The 17,837-nt window shown below is 40.7% G+C and overlaps 1 long non-coding RNA gene across 3 annotated transcripts in view; it reads left to right on the top strand.

Moving 5' to 3' along the window:
- The window catches only part of LOC308610983, a 104,520-nt gene that overhangs the window by 39,815 nt on the left and 46,868 nt on the right, over positions 1 to 17,837 (top strand). The gene's annotated exons all lie outside the window — the stretch shown is intronic.

The raw sequence follows: 17,837 nt of genomic DNA, 5'->3' as shown, positions 1-17,837 counted from the left end.
AAACATATTGGGTTTGTTCCTACCCATTCCAGAATGATGTTTCAGGAACGATTATTCCCTCTCTTGTCAAGGAAACTTGGGTCTAAAAAGTTAGTACAGAACTTTTACCTTCAGAGAAGTTCTCACCTTAAATATTTCCTGTATCACCAGTATTTCTGTTAGCATCAGCTTTACCTCATCTGTCAAATACCATTTTGTTTGGCAGGTGATACATTTTAAATCCTGTACTTCCTACTTGGTCCTGATCAGTCACTCAAGTCGGGGTTTAGGGAATTGTAGATGGTCAAGTCAGTCCCCGAAAACTTTTCCTTTTAGCATTTTGGCAACTTTTTATTTTGACATAATTTCAAATATCTATAAAAGTTTCAAGAATTGTACAAGAAATCCCCTTTACTGAGATTCATATTTATATCTTGCCCCATTTACTACCTCTCTTTCTATGAATCTGTCTATATTGCACACTCTCTTTCTTTCCTGACCCATTTGAGAGTAAGTTGAAGACATTGTACCCCTTTACCCTGAAATATTTTGTTATTTTCCTAAGAATAACATTCTTTTTAATAACCATGGTTTTATCAAAATCAGGTATTTTAATGATATAAACCACAGTCCAAATTTAAATTCAGATTTTCTCAATTGTCCCAATGATGTCCCAATAATTAGTTGTAAGCTGATTTATTCCCCAGACCAGGAGATGTAATCCAGGATTGTGCATTGTACTGAGTTGTAATATCTGCTTTGTTTCCTTTAATCTGGAAAAGTTTCTGAGCCTTTGTCTTAACTTGACATCTTTTAAAGAGGGCAGATCAATACTCCATTTTTTTTGCTTTGTCTTTCTTTTTTTGGGGGGTGGGGGGAAGACTCTTCATTCTGGGTTTGACTAGGATGTCCTCATGTTTAGACTTGGGTTATGTATTTTTGGTGGAGATACCATTGAGGTGAGGTCCTGTCCTTGTCAGTGTACCATATTAGGGGTACCCAGTGTCCATTTGTGATGTTAACTTTGATCACTTGGTTCAGGTGCTTACTCCACTGTAAAGTTATAGCTTTTCTCTTTGTAAATTACAAGTGTTTTGTGGGGAAATCTTTTGAGACTGTGTCAATATCCTGTTTATAAAATTTTTTCTGACTACTTTGCACTGATTGATGATGCTCTAACTCCATCATTCCTTCTAGATTTATTAGTTGGCATTTTGCTGTAAGGAAGAGCTTTCCTTCTCTCCATTTACTTTTTTTGCTTATTTAAGTCTGAACTCATGGATTCTTAGGTTATTCAGTGGGTTATAATCTATTTCTGTCCTTTTTAATTTTGATGCTTAAATTTTCTCAAATTTGGCCAGTGACAGCCCCTTCAATCTGTTTGTCTTTTTGACATGTTTCCATGATGCTTTGAAGCACTACCTTAGTTTCTGTAGCAACTGGCTCATCTTGTATTCCCTCTGCCCCCTCCCTGGAATTAACCATTTCTCCAATGAGCCCCCAGGTGAATTTTTTTTTTTTTTTTTTTTTTTTTTTTGCGGTACGTGGGCCTCTCACCGCTGTGGCCTCTCCCGTTGCGGAGCACAGGCCCCGGACGCACAGGCTCAGTGGCCATGGCTCACAGGCCTAGCCTCTCCGTGGCATGTGGGATCCTCCCGGACCGGGGCACGAACCCGCTTCCCCTGCATCGGCAGGCAGACTCTCAACCACTGCGCCACCAGGGAAGCCCCCCGCAGGTGAATTTTGGTAAGCTAATCAAATTTATCTTTTGTGCCTGCCCCTCCCTTTTTCTCTTACCTTTCAGTAACCTGTCCCATGAGTCCCTACTGTAACTGTGATTTTCAGTATCTCTAGTTAGAGAGGAAATTCTGATAAATTCATTCACCTTAAAATTGTTTAGGAATGATTGCATTACCCTTCTTAGAAATGTTTGCATTTTAAAAAAGGAAACCAGTTAGAAAGCAATGCTCAGTTAAACAACAATATTAATCACAGAATGTTACTGGTGAAGGAGACTTTAGATCACAGGGTCACAGACTCAGCCCCCCTCAGCCCCCTAAGAGTTAGCGTGAATGTGTGTGTGAAAAGCCCAGTGATGTCAGCAACAGAGTGGTACAGACTTGGCTAAACTGGAGGGTGCGAGCCCACCTAATGATATTTAAATTAAAATAAATAAATAAACACTGGGCAGACAAAGCAAAATTATTTTATTATCCTTCTTTAGCAGAGGGTGGTCTATTAATGACTTTTGTGTTAAAGTAAAACTAAACTAATGGTTTTAACATTGTGCTTGGGGGAGCCACCAAGATGCTTTATGGAACTTTCCTGGGGGTTCTGGATATTCTGTGGACAGATCCACTCTCGACCTCCCAATCCTCTTCAGCCAGAGTCGCTTCCTTGTTATCAGTTTGATGTGACAGGTACTGTGGGAGTCTTGTTTGAAGGAAGGGATCTGTGGATTTTAAAACAAGTTCAACAAACACTGATGTAGTCCAGCCACCTAACCTTGCAGATTCTTGCAGATAAGCAGACTGAGGCCATCCTGGGATAACCAGTATTGCCGTGATCGTTACTGGCAGAGTTAAGCCTAAAACCCAGGTCTTCTGATGCTTGGTCCAAACTTTCTTCCCTACATAAAGTTGCTTCATCTAATGGTGGAAAATCAGGTGCTAGTGGCGAAGGTTATCCTAATGTCGTATCAGGTACACAATAGGCCGTCTCTAAGTAAAGATGTCCCTGGTTGATACACAGCCTTTCATGCTCTGAAGACAAATACCCGTCCTGATTCTAGAGCTCTATAAATTGAGCATGTAAGTGAATATTTAGGTAGAAAAATCAGGTCATCAAACACTTTAGTCACTGGTTAGCATGTTAAAATGATACTTTCATCCATAAGGAGGTATGATTTCTAATAAATACATCAGATAATTTTTTCAAGTATATTCTTAAAACTCCTGGAAGATTTTTGCTAATTGATAGACTATCAAAGACTATTTCCTTTTCCATTCTTAAGAAATCATCTTTTACTATGATAAAGTTTTTCATTTCTTCAGTTAAAATGTATATGCTTAAAAGAAAAATGGTAAGATCTAGTATAAATCACTACATAGACATCATAAATCATTTGAAAGAGGACTGTTTTCATCAATGTAGGGTTCTGCTCAAACCTGTAGTTCTATTACAGTATAATATTTAACAGCTGGCAAACTCTTGCCTAAGTACTTTACTTTTTAAATTTTTAACCTTTATCTCTGCAAAACTTAAAACTGGAGTAATTTCTGAATGCTCTCACAAGCCAGTTCAAAATTCCTGCATCTCTTTCGTTTTTCAAATGAAACGGAGCTTTGTCTTCAATTGTCTAGTTTATTTTTCTTGATAGAAATAATATTTCTCCAAGGTTTTAAGAGGAAAAAATAGTATTAACATATAAGTTGAATGTTAACACTTCTGATTGCTTCTAACATCCTGATATGATTAAAAGAGGACAGAGAGGCCGGGAAACTCCTTACAAACTAGATTTAAAATATTGCTCATTTAAACATCTCAGATCAAATGTAGTTCTGTTCAAGTATAACTCACTACTGGTAAATGCTAAATTGTTCTTGAAGCAAGCATTACTTCAACTTTTGTGGATTATTTTCTTAAATTTTAGACTTTACCATTCACTCCTTTCACTTTTTATTGTCATTTTTTTGCTCATTTTGTAAGAAGGGAGTTTTGGGTTTTATTTTTTTATTTTATTTTATTTTTTTTCTTTTTGTGGTATGCGGGCCTCTCACTGTTGTGGCCTCTCCCGTTGCGGAGCACAGGCTCCGGATGCGCAGGCCCAGCAGCCACGGCTCACGGGCCCAGCCGCTCCGCGGCATATGAGATCCTCCCAGACCGGGGCACGAACCCGTATCCCCTGCATCGGCAGGCGGACTCTCAACCACTGCACCACCAGGGAGGCCCATGGGTTTTATTTTTTTAAAGGAAATACTAAACGTAATGAATGAAACACATGTTATTACTGAGCCTAAAATGAATTGCATTAGCATTAGTATCTTTTATCTAATAAATTATAGTGCATATATATGCTTACCTATTAAAAAAAATTTAACTTGTGGATACCTATATTCTAATTAGTGTTCTTTTTTTTCTATCAAATAATTTATCACTGGATTTGTCACTTTACTAAGCCAGTTTCTTATTGAACATGTGAGTTTTCTTCTCTTTTTATTAATTTCATCATCATAAGACTATATGCATAATTATTCTGTTTCATCAAGAAACAGTTTTAAATGCTCACAGCGTTCATGGATGTATCCAGTTGTTTGTTATTCTTTCTCTCCTTTCTCTTCCTTTTTCTACCTTGAAGTTACCTTTTAGCCATAAGAGGCAGGTTATAGGCAATAGACTTTGTCTGTAAAATATAATGCCTACTTCACGGGGCTATTGGGAGAACTAAATACAATAATGGAAGCTCCTAGCACAGTGCATGACATCAGTATTTACTTTTACATTTTGGTCCTTTAAGGAATTGTACTTCCACAAGTTTGACAAGTTCTCAAAACTGCTGTTCTGGGCAAAACTTCACTTTCAGTAAAATGAAAGCCTGTGAGTAACTAAGTATGGCTCTTTATAGGGGTTACATTGAAATGTAATAGGTAGATTTAGAGTTTTGCCAAAGATGGGAGCAAGACAGCTTAGTGTGAAGGGAGGAGCCTTGGTCATGGGACAGCTACTACCCCCTCAGTCACTGACTCACCGGGTGACCTTAGCCACTTTGCTTTTGGGCTTCAGTTTCTTCAGCTGTTATTAGGATGTGGACGGTCTCCAGGGTGCTTTTGGTTCTAAAACCTGGTAATTCTACAAATGCAGCACTTTTAAAAAATGGATTTATCCTTGTGGTGAAAAAATTCCTGGAAGATATATACCATCACATTCATGCTGGGGGTGCCCAGGTGATGGCAGGAGGGATGGCCTTCTTTCTTCCCCCCTCTCTCCCTCTTTTCTTCCCTCCCCATCTCTTTCCCTTCTTTCCTTCCTTCCTTCCCTGACTTGTTTCTTCTTTCAGCAGTTATTTATAGCACCTTCCATGAGCCAGGCACTACGGAGTGAGCAAGAAGTTCAGCTTGGTGAACTTCAGTGAGCTCATCTTCCATGAGCCAGGCAAGAGTGAACAAGAATGTTTCAGTCCAGCATTCATGAAGCTAATAGTCTTTTTATCTATTTCTTTTTTTTCCCCTAAAAAATGTCAAACATATAGAGAACCAGAAGGAACAGTAACTTGAACATCTATATCTCCTAGATTTACCAACTGTTAACATCTTTTATTCTCTGTGTGTGTGTGTGTGTATACACCCATATGTATATATATACACACCCATATGTATATATATGTGTGTATACACACACACACGTTTTTCTGAACCATTTAAAAGTGCAGACACCATGTTTCGCCTCTAAGTAACTGAACGTACATCTCCAAGAATCAGTACACTCTCACAAGTAACCATAATACCATTATCACACCTAACTTAGGTGACCCACCCCCAAATTAGCACCAATCCTATAGAATTATATAATGTCTATTCCATATTCAGATTTCTTTAATTATCCCAAGAATGTCTTTTATTGCCCTCTTCATCAAATCCTGGTTCACCAATCAAGGTTCACACATTAATTTGGTTTTTATTCCTCTGTCTCTTTTAATATAGAACTGTTCCCCCACTTTTTCTTTTTTAATGACATTCACTTTTTGAAAAGTGCAGGCTCATTGTCTTACAGAACATACAAAGTTCTAGATTTGTCTGATTGTTTCCTTATGGTGTCATGTAACTTATTTCTGTATTCTGTGTATTTGTTGTAATCTGGAAGTCTAGATGTTTGATTAGATTCATGTTAAAAGTTCTTGGCGAAAATATTTTATAGGTGAAGTTGTGCTACAAAGTTATATATATTTGAAGTTTTCTACAAAGATCATCTATTACTAATGATGAAGAACTAGAAATAAATTTAAATTTATATAATACATTGAATATAGTGGAAAAAAGCATGAGTTTGCTAGCAGAGGCCTGGATTTGAGTACAGATTCTATTCTCTCTAGCAGCTTGACCAGATTAATTAGCCTAGTAGTTTAGCTCTCCACAGAAGACCGGAGAAGACAGAATCACTCCAGGAACCTTCTTGAAATATGCATGCTTGTCCCTCCACTCCACTCCCTGGTATTTTTTTTAAAGGGGGACTTTTTTATACCACCCCTCATCCCCAGGCCACCCTTCTCACCCCCACCCCAGGCTTAAATGCCACCAATTCTGTGTGCCAGGTGTCCTTATCTGAGAAATTTGGAAAATCTCTTCCTTGAAGGGTTATTGTAAGTGTTGGAGATTAATAATAACATGTGTAAAGTACATAGCACAGAGCCTGCCGCATTATTATATGCTCAATTCACCACCACTGTTATTGTTATTACATCAGGAATTTGCAAAGAAGGGAGAGAGAATTTGAAAAGGGACAGGAAGTGGTATAGTACAGAATATTCAGTTTCTAAGTGGTTACTTCAAAAACCTTCCAAGAGTGTTTGTGCTCATGCAGTGACATCAGTAAAAGTTCAGCTGAGACAGTGCTATGACACAGTAATCATTAACATTTGTGCAGCCCTTTACAGTTTACAAAGCACATCCACGCTCATTATTATGTTTGATATATGCCCTCTTTCACGAAGATCAGCTGCGCTTAATGCTTCGCCCAAGGACACAGCGTAATCAGTGGGGGAGCTCAAATTAGGAATTCTGATTGTAGAACAGACTTCTTTTGCTGAAAATGTGCAGCCTGGAACAGACACCAAATGTCTCTTTTCTAAATTCCTGACCAAGGGACTCTTTCCTTATGGTGTCCGTTACTGAAATGTTTGGTTTAAAACTCTTTTGAGTCTATTTCACACTTACAGCTCCTCATCTGTCGTATTTTATCTGCGTTGGGTGACATTTCCTGTACTGTCGTGTGTTGTCACTCAGCCAGAAGGCTTTAGTTATTTCTTGCTCTTTGCTCTAACAGAGAGAAGTACTGTTTAATGAATCTGAATTAACACCATCAGGTGCATATTAAAAATGCATCCGGACCTTTCAGCTGGACTAATTTCCTTCCTAACATTGTGTAGCACTGGGCAAATTAAAGACTCAGCCAAAGATTGGCCCTTGTTTTTTGAAGCAGTTAGAATTGGTGTTTCTTTGTGTTGACCTTGATATTTTTTACCTGGTCATGTATAGCTCTTTTTTGGATAAGAAAAATATTACTATTTTAAACAAAAACTGACTATCTTTGGTTTAGCAAACTAGTATAGCATAAAACATCTTAGAGGAGATGACTTATTCTTTATTATTCAGTTTAAGGTATTTTCTAGTTTCTTTTCTGATTTCTTCTTTGTATCACAAGATATTTAGAGTTTAATTTCTTAATTTCCAAATATTTGTGATTTTTTTTTTTTTTTTTTTGCGGTACACAGGCCTCTCACTGCTGCGGCCTCTCCCGTTGCAGAGCACAGGCTCCGGACGCGCAGGCTCAGCGGCCATGGCTCACGGGCCCAGCCGCTCTGCGGCACGTGGGATCCTCCTGGACCAGGGCAAGAACCCATGTCCCCTGAATCGGCAGGCGGACTCCCAACCACTGCGCCACCAGGGAAGCCACTTGTGAACTTTTTAGTTAACTTGTTGCTAGTGGTATCTACATTTCTATTCATATTAATGTTTTAGCATAATTCTGCCATGTCCAGGGAACATATTCTGTGAGATTTCAGTCTTGTAAAAGCAGCTGAGACTTGCTTTGCTGTCCAGCATTTGTCAGTTTTGTAAGTGCTCCAAGTGCACTTAAAGAAGGAAATGTTTTCAGTAGCTGTTGGTAGGAATGTTCCTTGTATATCAGTTACACGGTGTGTTAATCTTGTTCGAATCATGTGTATTTGCTGATTTGCTTTTTTTTTTGCTTGCCTGTTTGCTTACCCTATTATTTCCCAAGGGTTAAAATTTACGTTAAAGGGACTTCCCTGGTGGCACAGTGGTTAAGAATCTGCCTGCCAATGCAGGGGACACGGGTTCGAACCCTGGTCCAGGAAGAGCCCACATGCCACAGAGCAACTAACCCCGTGCACCACAACTATAGAGCCTGTGCTCTAGAGCCCGTGTGCCACAACTACTGAGCCCACGTGCCACAGCTACTGAAGCCTGCGTGCCTAGAGCCCATGCTCCACAACAAGAGAAGCCACCGCAATGAGAAGCCTGCACACTGCAGTGAAGAGTAGCCCCCACTCACCACAAATAGAGAAAGCCCGTGCTCAGCAACAAAGACCCAACACAGCCAAAAATAAATCTTTTTTAAAAAGTGTTAAAATCTCTCACTAAAAGTATAAATGCATTTCTTTCTTCAGTTTTTGATAGATATTTTTTGGAGGCAAAGTTATTAGGTGCATACAAAATTTAGAATTGTTCTGTCTTGTGAACGTAACCTTTTTCTCAGAATGAAGTGTCCCTCTTTGTCTCTAGGGATGCTTTCTGCTTCAGACACTACTTGGATACTAATACAGCTATACTGTGTTTCTTCTGGTTAATATTTGCATCCTTTTTGTCATCCTTTTCCTTTTTCTCTCTGATTATTCTCAATCTTTTTAATATTTCACATGCGTCTCTCCTTAATATTTTGCCATATTTCCTTTACATAATTTTTGCTCATCTTTTAAAATTAAGTTGTAGACATTGTGACCTTAGCATATATCTTCCCAGATAATCTCCTAATATCATCTAATACCCAGCCCATACTGAAATACCCACAATTGTTCATAAGGTGACTTGTATAACTGTGTGGCTGCAGTTATAACTGCATTTGACTGTGTGGCTCTTAGTCTTTCAAAACCTAGAATAAGCTAACTTAATCGATACACTGTTGTACCAAATGACCATAAGGAAATGAAACATATTTTAAAGATTACTCTTAACTATATATAAGAAATATAGTCAGTACATCCCATTTGTAATAATAATCTGAAAAACACAGAAAGTAGAAATGAAAAAATAGCAAACACTTGTATATCTTCCACCAATTGTGAGCATGGCTACCTTCCTGGTATTATATTTATCTATTTCTGATTTTTGAAGAAATCTTAGTCTGTTTCACATTATATGCTCATTATAGAGGCTTAGAAGTGAAATTTCTGAGACTAAAGGTATAACCTCTTTTAAGGCTTTCCAGGATGGTGTTTCAAAGTTTAACAATCCCAATGTGCTAAAGCTTACTGCATTAGAAGGGATGTCCTCTTCAAAGCAGACACCACATGGGTAATTACTTATCATGGATATTTAATTATCGTGGATAATGTGTTACCACACACCTATAGTGGAGATATCCTGGGGTAAAAACTGAAAAAGGTAGATACCTTCTCAGGCTCCCTCGAAGCTAAGCCATCAGCATGTAACCTGGGATTAACCAGTCAAATTAGCCCCCTTCAGACTTTCAGGCTGAAGCCATTTACACAAAGAAGCAGGCACAGTGGAGACTCCTTCTGGGGGATATAGGGACAGCCACTTTGAGCAAGTCAGCATCTGATATTCAGTGCTGAGGTAGTAATTCAAGCCATGAGGTCCAGCATTCAGTGGTGGTGGCAGCAGTGTCCTCACCAGGAGGACGCTGGCATGATTTTTGGCTCTGGTCTTGGCCAATGTCTTATTCTTTCCCATTTCTTGAGCCTGGTTGTCCAGCCTTCTCTGGCCCCCTGTCAAATCTCAGTATCCTTTAAGAAACACTTCTCTATTGAAACCAGCCAAAGTTTGATTCTATTGCTTACAAAAAAAGAACTTGACTAACTTTCCATGCAGGGATTCTCCCTTCTATATAGCAGGACCTGTTTCAAATGGCAGGAAAATTGGCATACATGAGGGAGATCAGGGAGAGCAGAGAGGGCTCAGCAAGTTAACTTCTCAGGACTGGGAGTTGGGAAGAGTCTAGTTGAAACTGGGTCAATATTGGAAGGAAGGTAAGAGCAGCTTCTTAAGAAGGTAACATTTATCCTTCTTGGGTACCTGACCTGGTTGTCAGCAGAGTGATTGCAGGGCCAGTTCAGGAGTCCAGCCCTTGTAAATGTGACACCAGAAATGTTAGACCTCCAGATGGTGGTAAGCCAAGTGGCCTTGGTTGAGACTGTGACTGTGCATCTGAGACTCTAGGTGGGATAGAGGGACAGTGGCCGATGAAGCTGTGTAAGCTTGAAGTAGAAGCTAACAATCACCATGGAAGGCCATGCCACCACTTTGAGAAATTCTCTTTGGCAATTTCTTCAGAACCAATTTTCAAGTAATACAACCAAAGCAGCCTCATTCCATAGGAGGCCAACTTTGTGTCTGACCAAAACTGGTATTGCCCCAGCTTGTTCACCGTTCCCATGGGGATTGACTTGGAATTGAGTAGAAATTTAAATAAATTTTGGCAGTTTCAAAAATCCGGAAAACCAAGGTTGTAACCACTGAGATATTTTTAAAAGCATTGCCAGCTCTAAAGGCAAGCTTTAGAGTATTTATTTAGCCTTTATGTATTTCCAAAGTTATATCAGTACTTCGCATCAACTATCTTATTTTAATCTCTCAACAGCCCTGAAAGGTAGGCGTTAGTAACCTTGTTTTATGGATGAAAGCACAGGCTGAGAGGTTAATTATCAGATAAGACAGCACGTCTTAAAGCGAGAATTCAAACGCAGATCTGGTTCATGCTAAAGCACATGCTCTTCTCAGCATTACTGTTGTCTCCTCAGGAGACTGCTTTAAAGAGAACAGTATACAGCTGACTATAAATTCCAGCCTTTAAAAGTCACAGTTAACATATCCAGAAGCCCATTTGTGAAATATCTCACAGCATTCTGCCAAAAGGCTGTGAAATCTTTGATTAAGGGATTAAAAATGGTGAAAAGTAATAAACAGTAGGTCTGACTACAACTCAAGTAGTAAAACACCTTCACTGATTTTCATACTCAGCAAAAATATTTTTAACGATTAAAAAAAAGTCATAGTACTCACTCTACTAACTCAATGACATGCTGAAATATTAGCCTAGCTTGTGTAACCTTAAACGCGGCCGTGCTCTCTGGGCATGATGCTTTCTGCCAAGGGGCGGAAGAGCGGGCCCACTTGTGAAGGGGTTCTTTCTGGGCATTTCTTTCCTTGATTCTTTCTTTCTTTCTTTTTTTTTTTGGCTGTGTTGGATCTTCGTTGCTGCATGCGGGCTTTCTCTAGTTGCAGCGAGCGGGGGCTACTCTTCATTGTGGTGTGCACGCTTCTCATTGCAGTGGCTTCTCTTGTTGCAGAGCACAGGCTCTAGGCATGCGGGCTTCAGTAGTTGTGGTGCATAGGTTTAGTTGCTCCGCGGCATGTAGGATCTTCCCGGACCAGAGCTCGAACCTATGTCCCCTGCATTGGCAGGCGGATTCTTAACCACTGTGCCACCAGAGAAGTCCCTTTCCATGATTCTTAATGTGTGTTTGTTAAGGACCACACACACACACACACACACACACACACACACACACATGCACACACTAGCTAAAAATCTAACCCTCTAGATTTCATTTGGCTAACCTCAGGCCAGTCTTCACACTGCCGCTAATGCCCACCAGAAAGGAGAAAGAACGGGGAACAATCACTGAACTGCAGTGCTTTTACACTTCCTCGCCGCCAACAGTGAGGGAGGGACTATTGTGTAGATTGTGAGGGGGAGGTGGGGTAAGTGTGATTGGACTGGGGAGGTGGTGAAGATTTCAGATTTTCTTTTTAAAAATAATAGTTTGCTGCGTGGGCATCAGCAGGGGGTAGGGGGGTGCCTGCCCTGCTTGGTGGCGCTCATCCCACAGACCCATTCACCGTGTGGTTGTCTCTATGTTAGGAGCCGGTCTGGGGGTTGCTGAGCAGATCGAGTCTTCGTTAGTCTTTGCTCACCTTGGGTGGTGCTCTGTCCGTTTCACCGCCCAGTCACTGACACGGTGAGGGTTGTCACTGTGGTGCTGTGTTGTCTTAAGGGTTCCGAAAAACAACAACGGCAACCACCAAGCAAACAAACAAAACCTTTCTGCTTCCCAAATCTGTCCCCAAGGGAAGATTCAAAGGGTGCAAATGCTGTTCTGGGCCAGATGGGCACTAGTGTCTCTGTTCTCCTCTGAATGTGGGCTTGGTGGTAGGAGGCAGGAAGGGGCCCAGCAGAGGGGTTTTCCACGCTGTTGCCCTTCTGCTACAGTTGTTTCAGATGCCCCAGCTCCAGCCAGCCAGTCCTAGATTGTCTCTGCACAGCACGCAGAAAAACCTTTGTTTTGTAAAAGTAACTCCTATGATTTCTCCCAGCCTTGGACCCTGCTTAGTTAGGGGCACTGACCAAGAGGTGAGTCATCTCTGGCCATCCTGGGGAGTGAGGAGGGGACCACCCATGGCTTCCCAGCTGCACTGCCTGTGGAGCAAAGGGTTCAGAAGCAAAGGATTTTTAAAAATATAATAATATAAAAAGAACGAAAGAAAGAAGACCTCTGAAGATCCTTACTGTTTCCTGCTAACTCCCACAGCAATTGCCCTTTCATTAGTGTGGTATAACAATGTGAAGGTTTTTTTTCACTTTGATATCAGCCTAATTCTTGAGATTAAGCTTGGCAAGCCACTTATCAAGGTTAGTGAGAAGAAAGGTGTGTGACTGGGAATCACCACCTAGTCCTTTAGCTATTATACATTTTCATGTTCATCCTTTGTGGAGTAAGTCAATAATACTATACTATAGTTTAGTTTAGTATTGTTTACTATAGTCAAACAATACCACATTGTTTTACTACTCAGGATCCCCTTGGTTGCTAGCAACCGAAATCCAAACTGAACTTGTCTAGGAAAAAGGGAGGGTTTATTGGGAGGATATTGGGATATTTTAATTAACCAAAGGCAGGATTAGAAGTCAATCTATGGGGATTCCCTGGTGGTGCAGTGGTTGAGAGTCCGCCTGCCGATGCAGGGAATGCTGGTTCGTGCCCTGGTCCGGGAAGATCCCACATGCCACGGAGAGGCTGGGCCCATGAGCCATGGCCACTGAGCCTGCGCGTCCAGAGCCTGTGCTCCGCAGCAGGAGAGTCCACAACAGTGAGAGGCCCGCGTACCGCAAAAAAAAAAAAAAAAAAAAAAAGTCAATCTATGGGAAAGACAAGGAAGCAGTAAAAAATTTAATACAAAACGATAAAACTGGGAGCCAAAGTGCTACCAGGATTCTCTCCCTCTGCCTTCGTTTCTGTTTCTCCTGGTCGTCCACGTCATTCTGTCTCAGTGTATTGTACAATAGATCTTGAGTTTCACAGTTGTCAGCTAGAGCACGAAAGGGGCCCTGACTTTATTTCTTAATTCCAGATCGAAAAATCTTAGGGAAGGTGCTGATTGTCCTGAGTTTAGGCAGGGGCCCCAGCCTGCTCAAATCAATTGTGTCAGTGGTATGGGGTCATCTAAGAACTTCTTGAACCATATGTTTGGAGTGTGGAAAGGAGCAGTTCCAAGAAGGGAGTTTCTTTCTTGGAAGGAGGGAGGGGTTCTAGTCAAACAAAATAGCAGATACCCACTATAAATATATGTAATATAGTTGCACATAGATCTGAAAAGAATTCTTATTTGATTTTGACCATCTTGGCAACCAGAGTCTTGATAAAAGCCAGCAATTAAAAACCTAATCCAGACACGTATATATGGTAAGAACTATAGGATTCATTCATTCATTCATTTTAACTTGGGACTCCAAAGAAGGCAAAATATGGAGAATGACTGGACTCACATTCTAAAGAAAACCAAATCCATAGTAGTTTACAGTCATATTTATATACACTATTGTGTAAGGGGTTTTAGTGAATTTTTATGTTCACCTCAGGTTCCTCCTGAAAGAAGCTAGGACCACTGTAAATTCATGTGTCTAAGGGAATTCTCTATGCTTGTTCAGACTGGATTCTCTTCTGCATGCTCTCCATTGCTTTTGTCTTATTTGGTTTTGTCTGAGATGTCCACTTTTTACCTCTTATTTCTGACTGTTGCCTCTGCCAACCCACGGGAACAGCCGTGCTCACCGTGGTCTCCTGGCCTGATTGAGTTCCCTCTGTGCGCTCTCAAGGGCGTCCATTGTCATTCTGCTGAGATGGCTGCCTCTCCAGGTGCTGATGGTGGGTGGAATGTTCGAAGCCCCCTAGGCAGGAGGAGCTTTCTTCTCCTGACTGGTAAGAGCACGTAAAGAGATTGTTCTTTTACTCAGCTCCCTGGTGTAAGCTTCTGCATGAAACACTCCTTCTCTCTACCACCCATCTCGCCTGACTCCCTGCCACAATATGTTGCCAGCAACCTAGATATTACTGTTCATTAATTCATGCCTAACATGCAGTGGCTTATACTAGGTGTTATTGAATGTCTAAAAATAGGCACAGAGCCTGGAAGTGAGAAGTGAAAATTGCAAAATGTCTGGGTGAAAAAAATGATGGAACACAGAGCAGGCCTTTTGATATATTTCCTTCTGGTTATCTTTTACAGGTTAAATAAGACTAATATTCATGGTGAACCCAGGGCAGTTAGCCTCTTCAGATGTTTTACGTCTTAGCCTTTTCCAAAATCTGTTTTATTAACAGGACTTTGCCTTGGTTGCGGCCATTTGTATAAGACATTTTGCATTATGTGTTTGCAATCGTGTTTGCATGTTTGCATTTCTCAAGTTTTGCCTGTCAAATCAGGCAACTAATTTCAGCAAATATACTTTCATGTCCACATGACTATCATCGGGGCATAAGACTATACTAAAACAAACCCCCCAAATGGTCTTTAAGAGTAAAAGGTTTTATATTTTCTATTTATAGGAAGAATTTGGGGGGAAGGAGGAGAGTATAGCTTTATTTTTTAAATAGTATAATTGAGTAGATAATTTAAATGCAAAACTGTAGGCTAGTATTTTCTGATTGTAACCTGAACACCTGATGGGGCAAAGAGGGTTGCAGTATTCCTATTCTTGATTACTGAACAACAGACCTTTCTGCTTTTCTTTTCTTTCTTTCTTTTTAATTGAAGTATAGTTGATTTCCAATATTATATTAGTTTCAGGTGTACAAATAGTGATTCAATGTTCTTATAGATGATACTCCATTGAAAGTTATTACAAAATAATGGCTGTGACCTTTTTGCTTTTCCTTCCTCCTCTGCTTTCCTGGGACAGCACTCCCTATGAAGTGGTAGCCCACGGCTTGCTCTTATCCTGTTTTCTAGGAGACTAGGCTAAGACATCTTCTAACATGCTGTAAACATGATTTCACAAATAACCTTAGTACTATGATTTTATTTAGTCTTTCTAACAAATCTATAAAGTGAATAGCCTAAGCCCACTCGTTACAAATGTCAGGGCTGGAATGTGTATCCACAATTTTTGATCTTAAGTCAAGGACCTTTCACGTTATTCGTGTTTCTCAAATTAGGGTCTGAAGATCCTTGAAAGCCTGCAGTTGTATTTTCAAGGGGCCTTGAGTTCTCTGCAAGAACTTAATTTTGTGTTTTCCTTTTGATGATCATAATAAGTGACTGTCAACATATTTTGGTTCCTTTGGATGATCAACTTAACAGAGAGCTGCCATGTGCTTTCAGGGCCTGGATTTTTGTCTGTGTTTGAGATTTTTGTTGATTCCAGGGAGTGCCACTTTAATTGTTGGAGACAAATGATTTGGAAAACACACACACACAGGCAGTTAATATGTGAAGGTTGTTCTCACCAAGTGAAGGCCAAATGACTTCATCACAGGATGTACAGAGGAAGGCTCTGCGTCGTTTAAATGGAGACAGGAGGTGGAAGCATTGAGTCATCACACAGCATGGGGTCAACAGACTGGACTCAGAGGAGCCTGCACATCGAAGAGAGCGCTGCATTCAGATCGTGGGGTAGAGTGGCCAGCTGCACGTGTCCGAGTGAATTCAAATTGTTAATTCGGATTCTGAGTCCTACATGTGTCGACCAGCAACTTAATGTTACGTTTATTGTTGTATGGGGAATTCCCTGGCAGTCCAGTGGTTAGGACTCTGAGCTTCCACTGCCGAGGGCCCGGGTTCGATCCCTGGTCGGGGAACTAGGATCCTGCAAGCCGGGTGGTACGGCCACACACACACACACACAAATTATTGTTGTATGATCTCTGTATGCAGACATTCTTTATGTCTAGTTTTGCACCATATGAAATTATTTCATAATTTATTTGTCTGCTTATCTATTGTCTTTTATTTTTGTTTTTTAAATTTTTATTTATTTATTTATTTATTTATTTTGTCTGCACGGGCTCTTTGTTGCGGCGCACAGACTTCTCTAGTTGCGATGCGCGGGTTTCTGTAGTTGGGGCACGCAGACTTTAGAGCGCATGGGCTCAGTGGTGGTATGTGGGATCTTATTTCCCTGACCAGTGATCGAACCCGGGCCCCTTGCATTGGAAATGCAGAGTCTTAACCACTGGACCACCAGAGAAGTCCCTATTGTCTGTTTGTTTTACATTAGGATATAAACTTCTGGAGAGCAAAGGCCTTGCCTCTCTAGTTTTCTCTTTTTCATGAAAGTTGGAGTCTTGGGGAAGGAAACAATCTAGAGAGACCTTATAGACCAAGTGCAGAAGAGGGTCTAGGATATAACTCTAAGGAAGTTAAGTATTTGAGAGGTGAATAATAGAAGGTAAGCTGGCAATGTAGACCAAAGGAACATCTAGGTGAAAGAGGAGTGTAAAATCATGGAAGACATTGGAGGACAGTGTTTGAAAAAGCTGGTCAGAGTCGATAGTATAAATGCTGCCTAGAAGATAAATACAGTGTCTAATGGCTGTGGTGACTTGGAGGACATTGGTAACCCTGGAGGAAGTATATTTTGTTGAAATGATGGGGTGAAAACCAGCCTGGAGTGGAGAGAGAGAGGCATGAGAGATGGAGAAGTTGAGGCAGTAACTGTGAATGACTCAACTCCTTCATGAAATTTGGCAGTGAGAGATCCAAGGATGTAGCTAGAGTTGGGCATGAGCCAAGGGAGGAATTTTTTTTTTTAATGGAAGATAATTGAGCTGATGGACTGAGACTGAAAGAGGAGTTGAAGTTGAAGGAAAAGGAGCGATGGGGGATAATGGATGTCACCAAGTTTGTGAGAGGCAAGAGGGATAGAATCAGAAGACAGAAAGAGGTAGGCTTCAGAATGAGTAGGCCACCACTTCCATTATGATAGGAGAGAAGGAAGGATATTTACTCAACACCTGCTATTAGGAGACAACAAGGAACATGGTCCCCATCCTCGAGAAGCAATAGTCCAGTTGGAGTGGCAAGATGTTGCAACAGAAAAGAATAATAACTCAGTCTGTGATAAGCCTACAGGCAATGAGTGCCGGAGCATTTTGGAGGAGAGCAAGATGAGCTCCTGATGCTATGGTCAAGGAAGTCTTCATGATAAGTGGCATTTGATTTGGAACTTGAAAGCAGAGTAGGATTTTACTACCTGGAGATGTAAGTGGTAAGAGAAAATAAAGGAGAAGAAGAGTGCATTTCATGTGGAGGGACGGGCATGAACAAAGGATTGAAGTACTGTACTTCAACTGGTTTATCCTTCAGCAAAGAAACAGGGACTTTTTTTTTTAATCTGTACTCTGATAGAACACAGCAATTGAGAGGAAGAAAGAGACCTTAGAAATTATCCCGTCTAATGTCCTTATTTTTCTAGGTATGAAAACTGGGGTGCAGAGGGATGGAAGTGACTGCTGAAAGTCACAAAACTATTTTTTGGCTGCACCACGCAGCTTGTGGGATCTTAGTTCCCTGACTAGGGATGGAACCCGGGCCCTCGGCAGTGAA

The sequence above is a fragment of the Mesoplodon bidens genome (assembly GCF_964165515.1).
Source record: "Mesoplodon bidens genome assembly, contig: HAP1_SCAFFOLD_49, whole genome shotgun sequence".
Taxonomy (NCBI): domain Eukaryota; kingdom Metazoa; phylum Chordata; class Mammalia; order Artiodactyla; family Ziphiidae; genus Mesoplodon; species Mesoplodon bidens.
Note: the sequence above shows the minus strand (reverse complement) of the source record. Positions and strands in the feature narration are given on the sequence as shown.